We start from the raw sequence: 14345 nt of genomic DNA, 5'->3' as shown, positions 1-14345 counted from the left end.
GTGGGGATATTTGGCTTGGGACTGGTGACCTAAAACTACCTCTGAAATCTGGCACAGCATTTCAGCTCTAGCATGAATATTCTCTCCTCTCAGCCAGTATTATTGGCAGGCATCTCGTGCATTGCCAAGTGTGTGCCAGAGATGGGAATAATGGATAAGTTAGGGTGACTTGCAAATATAAATAAGTAATGGTTTCCTTTATTCAGTTTAGAATTCCTGTGGAAAATTATGTCCTCAGCTTTCTTGGTCTTCCTTCGGAGTTTTACTATGATGATTTCAATACTTTCCCTGAATTCAGACCTTATCTACTAATGAGTTGTCAAACTCCAGACACATGTCACTGCCTGTCTTTCTTTCATGTAAATGGTACATCTTCATGTGCTCCATATTCTATTTTCTCATGCCAAAATTTGTATTTTTGTGACTTATTGCTTTTCTATTGAAGCCCTAAATTTGGACTAAATGAAGAAATAGTCATACCTGTGAAGTGATTGAACTTTACTAGAGACAAAAATTTGCTTCATTAATTCAAAAAACATTAATTAGATTCCTATGAGAGTAGTTGTTCCCAACCTATCTGTCCCTACTTAGGAGCTCACAAAGGTATTAATGGAAATATTCAATTTACTTTAAATATTTCAAAAATTGAAATAGTAATCATGCATTTACCTATGATGAGACTGCATGGGCTAACTAAAATGTCAAGGTTTTTTGCTTTGGCTGGAGTTATATCACACCTTTGGCATTCCCAAGGTAGGATCCCAGAAATTTCATGATTCCTCCACTCGGTGGATAAATTATAGTATATAATATCTCCTGATATGCTATATTTTATATCTAAAGATATATCCTTACATATCCTTAATTAATTTTTGAATCCTTGACTATAGCTATCAGCATAAATTCTCACACATCCCCCAATAAACTCTAAAATTTATTGCATAGCACGGTCAAGATAACATTCAACTTGAATATAGATGAATTTATGAAAAAATGAATCTTATAATCCCTTCACAAGAGTCCTCAACTGGTCAATGAAGAGCAGCGAGCTGCAGCGCCCCCTGGAGATGAGGAGCAGGACAGTCACCCGGGCTCCCCTACCAGTCCCTTCGGCCAACTTCACAACGTTCAATGCAAACACACATCTGGGCAAAACTACAGTTACTGCGTCCTGTACCTCCATGAATGTTTATCTCAGACCGATAATAAGCTCTCATTGGCATCTACACTTTTTAAAAGAAAAGTGAGGAAATAAATTATCCTAAGTAAATGTAACTGTTGAACAAAATCTTTCAGAATATAAAGTCCATTGACGAGGGGTTGAGATTCGCCCAGGAAGGTAGAAAGTGTGAATCAACATTCCAATCTATTCCTTAATGATCATTTTTATCTTTTCTTCTTATTGAGATACAATTGATATGTCACACTGTATTAGTTTTAAGTGTACAACATAATGATTTGATGTATGTATATATTGTGAAATTATTACCACAATAAGTTTAATTAACACCCATCACTGCACATGGTTACAAATTTCTTTTCTTGTGATGAAAACATTTAAGATCTACTCTCTAACTTTCAGATATACAATACAGTGTTGTTAGTCATGCTGTACATTACATCCCCGGAATTTGTTTATCTGGTAACTAGAAGTTTGTACATTTTGACCACCATGAAGGTGGTTAATAATAATTTTTTAATTTTTGTTCTTGATAAGATGAAAATATACAGAAAACTATAGAGAGAAATATAACAACCCACATGTAAACCCTTCCTGGGGGAGTAACTGTTCATGTTTTGCCATTTCTTTTGCTTAATTTATTTTATAAAAGAAACAAAGCTTTATAGTTAACATTGAAGCCCTCTTTGCTCTCTTCCCCAATTTCAATCCCACAGTCCCTTCCCAGACTCAACTATTGCCCTGAATTCGATCCATATCTTCTCAATCCATATTTTAATGCTTTTATTAAATATACACATCTCCGTAAATACATATCATCGTTTTGTGTGAATTTTTAAATTTATACAAATGCTGTTATACTCTAGACATCATTAGTACGCTGCTTTTTAAAATTCAGCTTTGTTTTTTAAAACATTTAAATTTAGTTTAATTTTATTATTGAATAGCTTTCTGTTACATAACTCTACTACAATTTATTTATCTTAATGTCCTTACTGATGGACATTAAGGTTATCTTTCTATTTTTTGAGGTTACAAACAATACTGCACTTAACATAGTTATGGATTTCTCCTGACACATATGGACAGGAAGCAAGATTCTTAGAGAAAAAAATAATAAATTGAAGCCTTTGAAATGCTTCTAAGGTGAAGTCTATAGGGTTTAGAAGATAAAGAGAGCTCACGGAAGCAAGAATGGGAGAGGAGCAACAGGACCTGGTTTGGTAACACAACACTGTGTTGATGAGGAGGAGGATAATATATTTTAAATAGCATTTTTACAAAATATACTTAAACAGAGCTAAGAAAAATATTACATTTAATTTCTGGTTGCAGAATGATGCTACTTTCCTTGAAAGAAAACTCTTCAAAGCAGGTAAAGCGATTACAGGTATATTCAGTTTCTGACAAGATAATGTTTTCACCCCTGGATCCTACCTTCTAGGTCTTTGTCTGAGCTCTGCCTCTCTAACGTTAGCTCTCCAGCACGGTCCCTCCGTTCTAGTCAAACCTCTCTACTTACCACACTGTAAACAAAACTTCTGTCTTGCCTCTTCCGTGACTTTGCTCCTGCTACGCACAGCCTGGAGAGACCCTGGTGAGGTTCATGGTATTCTTTCCCTCCTCTTGGTTCTTGTAATACTTAGTCTGAGCATCTCAATCACTGACATACTCGTTGCAAATGGCATGTGTTTTGATGTAATGCAAATCAGATCTTTAAGATCTCAGGCAAGCGATTTGCAGATTCTGCTGCCTTCAAGTTCCAAGGTTGCTATAACAGTGACAGAAGAACCTAGATACGTTAGCCTGGTCTCTTTTCTTAGAAGTAGAACTTCTTTCTTAAAATCTAATGAGTCACAACAATAGTACTGTGTTAATGAGACTATGATGATAAAAATAGCCAACATTTATGAATTGTTTTCTGTAGGTCAGGGTCTGTGCTAAACACTTGATATCTTTTATCTCATTTAATCCTTACTGTGACTCTATAGAAATGAAAGGCACAGAAAGATTAAATAAGTTGATTTAGGTCAGTCAGCTGCTAGGCAGCTGAGTCAGGGTCTGTCTTACTCCAGAACCTGATCACATTAAACTCTCTTCCATGTTAGTAACTACAGGAGTATGTTCCTTTTGTCTAGGAAGTGAATAAAAACTGTCCTGTCCACGGAAGGAAGGAAAAGCAATACGGAGGGGTGTAAAGAGTGTCATATCTGGACCCACTTCAACTTGAGTTCAAATCCCATCTCTACTACTTCCTGTCTGTGGGGTGAGCCCTAGTTTCTTTAAGATAGAACGTCTGCTGGGATCCTTGTCTGTTGATCCACAGATGATACTTAGTCTCTGTAGATTTTCTTATTCTGTGTTGTCATAGCATTTGGTGCATGTCTTTGTTTCAGCAGCTACGTTATATTGTGCTTTTACACATTTATTTGTAATATCCTTTCATCAGGCCCCTAACTTGATGTGTCAGGCCCTGTTCCACATGCAGGGACACAGTGGTGAATTCACACAATAGCTCTGCTGTCGTGGAACTGAGATTCCAATCAAGAAAGACAATAAAATATAAGGCTAGATAAATTCTATACAAAGAGCTAAAATTGGGTGATAGTGAGCAACTTGGTAGCTATTTCAGATTGGGAAATTAAGAAAGGCTTCTCTGAGAGAGTGAAATTTAAGCTACTAAATGGATCACAACAAGGATCCAGCCTTGCAAATATCAGGGGAAAGGAGGTCCAAGCAGAGGGAAGAACTAGGGCAAAGGAGATGGGTTCTCTCCCTACTACACCACGAGCTCCACCCAGAACCATTTTTGTGTGTTTCCGATTGCTTCCCCGTGGTGTATTTTAACATGTTACTCTGTTCCTTGTGTATTAATGAGCCATTGCTGCAACAATGCTGTATAACAAACCAAATAATTTCTCTGCTTTAAATCCTTCAGTGACTTCTTCTCATTGTACTTAGAATAAAATCAAATTGTAAAGTGAAAACTCTGAAGATAAGAATCGCATGTGTCTGGTTTGTTACCATGTCTCCAGTACTGGTTTTGGTGCCTGACATGAAGTAAATACTTGTACTTGTAGAATAACAATAAAGAAATGTGGGAATGAGCCTGGGCTCTGTACTCCAGCTCTTCAGTTCTTTCAAGGGATTACAACCCAGTTTCTCCTTTATATTTTAAACCACTCTCCTATAGTACTGGTCCTCTGCTGTTCAACATATGCATTTTTCCTATCTGAAAAACAAAACCAACTAACAGTAACAACAACAAAAAACCTCGCCTGTGATTCCTTTAGCTACCAACACTCTTCCTTCTCAAGCAATACAACTTCACTTGTCATTCACATTTGGAATATTACTTATACCCAGACTAAAATTTGCAAGTTGGCCATAACATCCATTCCACACAGCATTGCTTGTGATCAATTAACTCATTTTGCAGCAAAAGAAATGCAGCAAGGGGCCCATGCTCATGGAATTCACTGGTCTTACCATGATCTCCATTATCTTGAAGCAGCTCGCTTGACAGGATGGTGAAACAGCCTTTTGAAAACAGTTACAGCGCCAGCTAGGTGGCAACTCCTTGCAGGGCTGAAGCAATGTTCTCCAGAAGGCTGTATATGCTCTGAATCAGCATTGGATGTATGGTGCTCTTTCTCCCATAGCCAGGATTCACAGGTCCAGGAATTAAGGGGTAGACGTGAGAGTGGCACCACTCACTATTACCCCTGGTGATCCACTAGCCAAATTTTTGCTTCCTGTTCCTGTGACTTTATGCTCTGCTGGCCTAGAGGGCTTAATTCCAGAGGGAGAAATGCTTCCACCAGGAGACACAAAAATGATTCCATTGAATTGGAAGTTGAGACTGCCACCCAGCCACTTTGGGCTTTTCATGCCTCTGAATCAACAGGCAGAGAAGGGAGTCATGATGTTGGCTGGGGTGATTGATCCCGACTGCCAAGGGGAAATTGGACTCTACTCCACAATAGGGGTAAAGAAGAGCATGTCTAGAATACAGGAGATCCTTTAGGGTGCCTCTTAGTATTACCATGCCCTGTGATTAAGGTCAACGGAAAACATAAAACGACCCAAACCAGGCAGACCTACTAATGGCTCAGACCCTTCAGGAATGAAGGTGTGGGCACTCCACCAGGTAAAGAGCCACGACGAGCTAAGATGCTTGGTGAAGGTGGAGGAGACACAAGATAGGTAGTAGAAAAAGATAGTTATAAATACCAGATATGATCATGCAACCAGTTACAGAAATGAGGACTATAATTGTCATGATATTTCCTCCTTATTTTGTTATGAATACATTTGTATAAATATATACATAAATATAGCCATATATCTTTGCTTTATATATAAAGCAAATATCTTTGTTTTCTTTCCTCTCTTATTCCCTTGTCATGTAACATAAGATATATAGACTTTATATCAATATTTAAGTATTGTTAATTTTATACCATAGTATTTAAGTTATGAGATATAAGAACACAAGTAAACATCACTCAAGGACTTTACCTTTTCTTCTGGGGAAGGGATTAGTGTATTTTCAGCTGTATGCAGGATAGTTGTATCATGTTAGATGAAATTATGACCCCTTATTGTCTTTATTTGGAGATTTACTATGATTTAACAGATGTATTTGGGTGCCAAATTGACAAGGAGTGGACTCCTGATGCTAATTTTATGCATCAGCTTGACTGGGTTAAGAGATGACCAGATAGCTGGTAAAAGATTATTTCTGGGTGTGTCCATAAGAGTGTTTTTAGAAGAGATTAGCATTTAAATTAATAGATTGAGTAAAGAAGATCACCTCTTCAGTGTGGGGTGGGCATGATCGAATCCACTGAGGGCGTGAATGGAACAAAAAGGTGGAAGAGGGGCTAATGTGTTCTTTTTGACTAAACTGGGACAACCCTCTCCTCCTGCCCTTGGACATGGGCATTCCTGGTTTTCAGGCTTTTGGATTCAAGCTGGGATTTACCCCATTGGCCTCCAGATCCTCAGGCCTTTGGAATCAGATTAATATCATTGGCTCCCCTAGTTGTCAGGTTTTTGAACTCAGACTGAATTGCACGTCACCAGATTCCTGATTCTTCAGCTTGCAGACAGCAGATCATGGGACTTCTCGGCCTCCATAATCATGAGCCAATTGTATAATAAATCTCTTATATCTATCTCTATATCCTATTGGTTCTATTTCTCTGGAAAACCTTGAGTAATACACTCCCTCTTTCCTAAGATTCTGGTTTTCTTTCTATTTCTCCAGCCATCCCTTAATCTTCCTCATGGGCTGTTTGCTCCTCATTCTTCCCTCTTAAATATTTCATCCTCACCTCTCTGTTCTTTTCACTTTATGCATAATCCATGAAGAAACAAACTCAAACTCATAGCAACAGCTAATATCAATGAGAGTATGATACTCATGTCTTCTCATTAGCCTAGCATCTCCCAGGCGCCATAGACTTTATAATAACGGCATTTATTTATTGATTACTTATTACAATTCAAGAACTGTGCTTAGATATTTACAAATATTGTTTGACTTATTGTTCCAAAGTTTTGAAGAAGATAAATAATTATTTTTTCTTTACAGAGGGGGAAACAAAGACGTAGACAGTTTCAGTGAATTACCCAAGGCCACAGAAATAGTAACAAATAGGGGATTTGAATCCAGATTGCCTGACTCCGTGATTTTAAACATTATATCATATTGCTTCATATTTAAGGGTTATTTAAGTTAATTACTTTCAAGCATTTTAAATGCAAATTATGTCAGATATAATTCAAGATCCAAATTGAATTTCATGTATTAAAGAGAGAAGGCTATCCTAAAAAATATGCTTTCTGCGTAGAAAACCTTATCTCTTACTTTTTCATTTGTTTAAAATTGCTTGTCTATAAATATCCTCATGCAGCTTCTCTTGGAAGAAGGACCTTCAGGATAAAACAAAAGTATATTAAAGCACAGAATGTGTCGGCTTTGATCAATGGTTCAAGGCTAAAATTTCCAGCCTGATATTTTGTTTTGTTTAGTTGTGTTTTACTTTGCTTTTGGTTAATGCCCTAGCGGGCTCTTTATAACAGGAAATGGTGGATTAATGGCTGGATTTCTTTTCTCTGTCTAGAGAACTAGATGAGACAGACATACGGAGAAGAGATGCTTAACCAGGTTATTAGAGAAATGGATCAAACATTCAAATGTCTAAAGGCCAGAGACAAAAACCTGAAACAGATGATAATTAAGGGCATGGGTCTGCAATCAGATAATCTGTGTGCTGCACCCACCTTGCAACTTAGCCATGGGAAAATCATTTAAACAAGCTAGCCTCATGTTTCCCATGTGTAAAATAGAAATAATAATAATACTTACCTCTTGGGATTCTTGTGAGTGATGATAAGATATGCAGGGGGTAGGATAGTGCTGTACACACAGTAAATATTCAACCAAAGTTGGCTAGGCTATTATTACCTATGCTTTTTCCATATCTTCCTGCTCCCAGGCTTCACTATTTACTATTACTATTTAACTGTTTAACTATTCTACTCCACATGCCAGACACCCATGGCTGCATCCGTTGCATTGCAGTGCACTCTACCAGACATGCAGATGTGTTTTAGATAAAGATATCAGTGTATTTTTTCAGTCCCACCCTAAAAGAGGAAGCACGCTAGCAAGGCATGACTGCTTAATGAAATGAACACCACCTGGAATTCAGAGACATTTGGCCAGGGGCTGCAATATCCATCAGTTTGTGTAGAATCAAGAGAAATTGGATTTAACTCTACCTTGTGTCAGTCTCATATCTGACTTAATCAAACTGTCTGAATAATGGTATGTTAATGGTATGAAGATTGAAAGGCAAGCCCAGGGGAACCTAGAGCAGTATTTTGTATTTTTACATAGAATATTTAATGCTTGGAGGAAATTGGATGAGTCAGATCCTACCCAGCTGTTTTAGAGTGCATTATAAGTAATCCACAATATGGAAATTAATTAGAAGCTTTGGAGAGATGCATTACCACTTTCAGATTCTAATTTTGTGGGGCATGGTGGCACGGCGACTCAAATTCACCTGCAATAATAATAGATCATATTTCTATTTACTGTGTATGGAGCTTTTTTATACATACCAGTTAATTTGATCCTTAATAAAATATTGTTGGTTAAAGAAGCAATCCTAGGGGCCCTCCCTGTGCCAAGTGGTTAAGTTCGTGCGCTCCACTTCAAAGGCCCAAGATTTCGCTGGTTCAGATCCTCGGCACAGACATGGCACTGCTCACAGGCCACGCTGAGGCGGCGTCCCACATAGCACAAACAGAAGGACCTACAACTAGAATATACAACTATCTACTGGGAGGCTTTGAGGAGAAGGAGAAGAAGAAAAAGAAAGAACATTGGCCACAGATGTTAGCTCAGGTGCCAATCAGAAAAAAGAAGCTATCATTTACCTAGCGCCATTTTATGTATTCCAAAATATTGTCACCTTTGGGAGGTTGGTGTAACTTTTCTAACTCCATAGTTAGTGCACCACAAACAGCACTCACCTCAAAGCTGCCTCATTTAAGAGACTATGACTTTCTCCCAGGGCATGTTTATGCTCTAATAAAATCCTGATTTATGGATCTAGCCATTTACTGTATAATAGTGGTGATGATGTGAGGTTGTGCAAATCCTAGTGCTGCGTATTATGGAGGATCAGATCCTATCTTTCCACAGTGTTTATGCTCTAGAACTCAGAGCATCTTTAGTCATGTGCTTCGTTGTTATAATGTAGTCTTCCAGAAAGTGCATGCAAAGTAAGAAGGAAAAGCATGAAAAGGAGGGAGCACTAACTGTTGGCTCAGGGAAAAGTTGTGTAATTTTCCTCCATTTCTCCTTTAGTGCCACTCTTTTGCGTTTTCTAAATATTTTCCCCACAGAGGCCCTCATGCTGGCAGCATTATAGCCCCTCTCCCAGACCTGACCCCCAATGAGCTGAAACATAAGATGCTCTCGAGTAAACATCACTGATGTACACACAGTTCTGTAAAAACAACCAACTAGGGACCAATTGGCAGAATTGTTAAAAGTGCTCTCAGCAACGTGTTTGACAGATCTCTCCGCCATGCGACACAACTACAGCTTTGTCCCTCTCCTCTTGTGAGAAGGCTCCTCACGACCATCTTTTCATTCAGTGCTTCTCTAACCTGGACACAGGCCTTACAGATCAGTGAATCTACCCTGCATCCGAGTTCCACAGCCACCTGAACATACTCATGATGAGAATTCAGGGTTCTTTCACACATTTTGAGCAAAAGGAAAACATTGAACTTGGTACATAGTAAAAATAATGCAAATCTTCCTCAAATCTAATAAATGCAAATCTTTCTCAATCTAATAAACCTGTATTTTGGAGAAAAAGTAAATTCATTCACATGGATGTTTATTTTAAAATCACTTAATGCATATGTAAAATTACTCTTTCCCACACATACTCTAGTAAATGCCATCTATGATTAATATATCACGATTCTGAGTTCAAGTTCACCAATCTACTCTTTTACTCTTTAATCAAAAACTCAAAGTCCCATTTTGACAAGGTTGAAAGTGCTTCTTCTGCAGAATAGATTAATCCTATTTACAGAAGGAAAAAGAAAATAACCTTAGAATGATGTTTTCCCTTCTACTTAAAAACTCACTTTTCATATAATTGTATGAGACTGTCTCCTTTTAGGGGTCAGTGCAATACTAAAAGATTTCAGCTGACTCACAAAATGAGGGTATTAGGGTTCAATTAAGATGTGTTAAAATTAATACACTGGTTTTGGGGATCTTTTTTCTTTATTTCAGTCTGTGTGATAAGACACTAATGAGTGACCTTGTGGGCTTTGGCAGGAAGTTTCCCATTTCCGATTCTGTGAAATCTACCCCAAATTCTATGAGATGGATATTTAAAAAATTAAAAATCTCTAACTTTACGGCCAAGAAAGTGAACCCAGGAAGGTGATTTTATCAGGCCAGATAGCATATTAGTGGTGGAGATAGGATCCGAAACCAGACATTCAGACTTAAGGAAAGGTCATCTTGCTAAGCTCCTGCTCCCTCTTTAGAGTAGTGATATGCCCGAATGTAGCCTATAGTATCAGCGCGTGCTCGCATATCATTATGTCTGTGCGCGCCTGTGAAGTACTGGGTCATAGGTCTTTCATGTTGACAAAAACAAAGAAACACACACACACCCCATCATTTTGTTAGAAGGAAATAAATGATTGTCCCTTGAATGGGCACAATGCACACATGCATACATACCACGCAAAATTCTACCATAAGATTCACTTTCTAAGAAGCAGTTTTCTTACAGATTGTTGTTTCTATTATTATAAAATGTTTGCACTGAATTTTGACCACAGTACAAGTACAGTCAGTACAGCCCTTTATGCCAAATTAATGCCAAGGAACCACCATCAGTCAGTGTAGATCCCCTCCATACTCCACCCTTCCAATGGCTTTGTCAACCCACAGACTGTGTTAAATGGAGCTGAATTAAATGCAACTAGAAAGTGGAGAAAACTCTATATTTCTCAGATTGTTACATCATTTTCACTGTTTCCTTGAGGGGAGAGGAGGAATAGTGTTTGTTCAACACTTACTGAAACAAAGAGAACTTCAGCACACAATATCTGGTTCAATGTTTCCACTCATCCATAAATTAAAGGGTAGCTTTATTATCTCCATTTCCCAGGTGAAGGTACCTGAGGCTCAGAGATGCCAAATTACTGGCCCAGGTTCTCATTACTTATAGGTACCTTAGCCTGAATCCCAACACGTGTCAACTTTTGAGCCAATATGACTTCCCTTTCATCATGCTACAAGCCATGAGCACCCCAGAAGGACCAAGTGGTAGAAAGTTGAGCTGAGGGAATTGCGGGAGGCAGCTTGGCTCTTGCAAGTCTGGAGCCAAAGCAGAAACTAGAATTTCCATTGTTGAGCCACCTTTGTCCATACCAGCCTTGTCACAAAACTAGGGGGAAGCAGATCCTAGAGAAGGAATAAATGGAAGGAAGATTCCAGGTAGTCCAGGGGGCTCTCTCCCAGATCATTTACTATCGGAAATGAAGGCACAGAGGGGTGGAGCAGAGGGCTAGCTAAGGCGGCTTTAGTTGCCACAATAATCTTTATCACCGCCTCCCCTCAATAATTAGTAGATACAACCTAAGTAGAAAGTTTGCTTTATATGCAAACACAACCTCAACACAACCCCCCAGCTGTACTCTTCCTCCAATCCTTTCAACAAGATTATCACCCCTAAACTTATCCATATAGAAATTTCGAGACAATCGCTTGTTCCTTTATATTGCAGCTAATTCTTCCTCACTTCCTAAGGAAGCGTCCCATTCCACACTAGAATAGCCCCCAATACACAACTCAGGTAGTTGTAAGAGAGTGTAAGGTACAGATCCAATTCTCAATTATGAACAAATTAAAGCTTGTACAAAAACTAGACCAAGAAAGTAAGGCAGGAAGATGGGACGACAGCAGAGGAGAATTGGAGAAGCCATGGAATATTAATAGACAGCATCCCTAATAAAACTCAAGCACAGATGCGCAAGGTTGGATTCCAAGGGAAAAAAAATAACTAAGAAAAACAAATCATTTGGGGAAAAAAAGTAAAAAATGGCCTCATTACAGTGACAGTTTGGGGCAGAAATAAAATCAGAAGTGGAAAGAGCCAGCAGGCCTTCTTTCACTACACAGACTAAATTAGCGTTCAGTCTGGGAGAAAGTGCACTAACGGATGCCGGGTTCAACAACAATGCCTCTGGCAGTGGCAGAAACACTAACAAAAGCAACCTGCAGCTGAGAAACAAATGGCCAGGTCATTAAACAAAGAGACGCACATCCTCCAGCACCAGCACTTTAAAAAGACTGGTGTCTGTGCACCAAGACATTGCGAGAACTTTCTGCATGAAATGTGCCTTCATGAGATACGTAGGGCTGCCATAAACCAATCCTTTGCTCTGGGTCCTGAAACCATAAACAAAGCAAAAATAACATCAAATTTGTGTCACTCTTGAAGCTACCTAAGCAAATTTTAAGCCGGTTAACATTTATTTAACCTGCCCTAGCATGCCTTTCCCACACACATCAAGGAATATGGACATATGTGCAAAAGAACTTTGTTCTGGTAAGAAGACACAATCTATTTTGTTAAAACGGTTATGAAAAGGATCAAAAGTAGTTCATCGATTCATCTATGCCTTCACATCTTTAATAAGTACCTACTACACACATGTTGAGCTCTGTGCTAGGCCATGGGAATGCAAAGAGAAATATATTCGATTTTTTTAAATGATTCATCTTTTTGACTCTATGTTGATTGAATCTGCCTTAGAATTTGCATTTGGTTTGGAGCCCCCAATTCTGATAAACCAGAGAAGGACCCAGGAAAGTTCTGAGAAGAACATCACGGGAGGAGCAGTTGCAGGACTAAGAATGATTAGCTTGGAGATCCTCCAGGCACTTACTTTCTTCAAACATTTAAAGAGCTGACTTATAAAGAGAGGGTAAATGTGTGCTGTGGGGCTCCAGAGGACAGAACAGCAGAAGGTGTAGGGATAAAAATTTTAACCTGATAAAAATAAGGAGCAGAATGGGCTGCCTTAGAAAAGGGTGAGTTTCCCGACTCTGAAAATAATCACATAGAGGCTGAATAACCAACCTGTTAGAGATAGCCTAATGGGGCTTTCAGCTCTTGTAGGAAATCAGATTATATCTATTAATCTAAGGTAGTGGAGATAGTCATTTTAGAAGAACCAATCTCATTGATTCATTTTATATTGAAAACTCATAAGAATAGCATTTTATAACTAAAATTACACTATATTATCTACATTAGGATTTTATTTAGTGATAAGGTTATGAAAAGGTGGACCCGTAGCAAGCAATAAATATGCTCACCTCTGGGGATTAGGGAAGAGTAAAGTGCAGCAGAATGGAGTAGGTGACTTTAGTTCCTCAAACTCCTGGTGGAGTTAGGATTTAGAAATTTTTTTAAAGTTTATCTCTCCTACTTGTGCCACAGTTTCATTCTGAACAAATGGTAAGGGTAACAACAGTGAATCTCCAAGTGCAGGCCTGGGCCTCCTCACACATTGGGCACCACCTGGTATCTAATGGAGATACACTGCTTTTTCAGACAGAAATAGTCATTACCACTGGTTGGTCATGAAATATATGGTTTGAGTACCTTATGCCTGAGTGTGCATCATTTGTATGAATGTTGCCTATTTTAATTGAATGTCTGGTTGGTCAGTAGTTATTTTGGTCCTGGGTATTACAAGGCAGCTCTATGTAGGCTATCAAATTCCTTTGCAAATCTGTTGAAGTGGCAGTTGTTACAGGATTAACTGGATCAACAGTCTAGGGAGTCTGAAGTTGAATCAGAATTGGATTCCTCTGCCAGACAATCTTTATCTCCTTTGGAATCTTCCAAAAAATCTTTCATACTCTTGCTTCTCCTTCTTGCAAGAGATAGTTCTCTAATGCTAGGGCCTTTTTATTGTTTTTTTTTTTAACATATTATTTCTTCCTATAATTAGATAAATTAAAAGTACAAACACAAAAATAGGTGGTGGGTGAGGATAATATCTATCAGGTATTAATATAGTTTAGAAAAATGATATTTGGACAATGTGGTACTAACTGTAAGAACAGACAAATCTGAAACAGAAGCATGTGGAAAAATTTAGAATGTGATAAAGGAGGTACCCCAATAAGTGGCATTTGGAAAACTAGCTAACTACTTGGGGGGAAAAGTTAAATTCCCGCATTTTACCATAATAAATTCCATCAAGATTATAGAAATATGCATGAAAAATATATAAGCCATACTGATAGTAGGAGAATATAACTGTTTATTTTAAATGACATCGTGATAGAGAAAGTCGTTCTAGTCATGACACCAAAAACAGAAACCAAAAGTGAAAGACTGATAAATGCAATTACCTAAAAATTAGAACAACATCCCATATAACAACAAAGGAAATCATCAATTAAATGCAAATATAAACTGGGGAAAGTATTTGCAACGTATATGATCTGACTACATAAATGGTTCTTAAAGTGAATAAGAAAAAGAGAAAAAAGTACCCCTCCAAAATGGCCTTAGTGTGTAAAGAA

This window comes from Equus asinus, chromosome 5, assembly GCF_041296235.1.
Source record: "Equus asinus isolate D_3611 breed Donkey chromosome 5, EquAss-T2T_v2, whole genome shotgun sequence".
In the NCBI taxonomy this organism is placed as follows: domain Eukaryota; kingdom Metazoa; phylum Chordata; class Mammalia; order Perissodactyla; family Equidae; genus Equus; species Equus asinus.
Note: the sequence above shows the minus strand (reverse complement) of the source record.